Genomic DNA, 685 nt, shown 5'->3' with positions numbered 1-685 from the left:
TGCCCTAATAACTGCCATTCGGATGTGGGCAAATGCCAACAGCATGAACTTCACTGCTGAGAAATTTGAAGTCATAATAGGTAGCGTAACTGGGAGTCCAAGACCAAGATCATATACTCTGTTGAATAAATAGAGATTCAAGAAAAAACAATGTTTAAGGCTTAGGCTTGTCCATGAGTATAAGAGCCTCATTCATTACACTGATGATGCAGTTAACAAAGGAAAAGTTATGAGACAAGAGATCCAGAACATTTACTGCCACTGTGAAAAACACTAATGAAACCGTGGAATCCAAATCTTCCAAAAGGCATATTACTACAACAGATTCAAAGAGTTTTCATCTGAAAATGAGGAAACATGACAGGCCTCGGCCATTAAGAAAGACTAAAACACAGGGAGAAAAATACTTCCTAATATACTTATGGAAAATCACTGAGAAATCAGTACTCTCCAAGCAGGGGAAACTGTTAAATCATAGTTTCTTAATTAATTGGCCAAGACTGTTTAATATCGTGTCAAAAACATTAGAAACACGGCTGTGGAAGTTTTTAAAAGTAAAGTAGACGACAGGTAATGACCGAGGGCTTAACCTTTTTTAAATAAGAAAAGGTCGATAACTCAAAATGTATACGATAATAGACCCTATAATGTATAAAATAACTCAAAACAATCGAATTCATTTCCT

The sequence above is a fragment of the Penaeus monodon genome, chromosome 15 (assembly GCF_015228065.2).
Source record: "Penaeus monodon isolate SGIC_2016 chromosome 15, NSTDA_Pmon_1, whole genome shotgun sequence".
NCBI lineage: Eukaryota > Metazoa > Arthropoda > Malacostraca > Decapoda > Penaeidae > Penaeus > Penaeus monodon.
Note: the sequence above shows the minus strand (reverse complement) of the source record.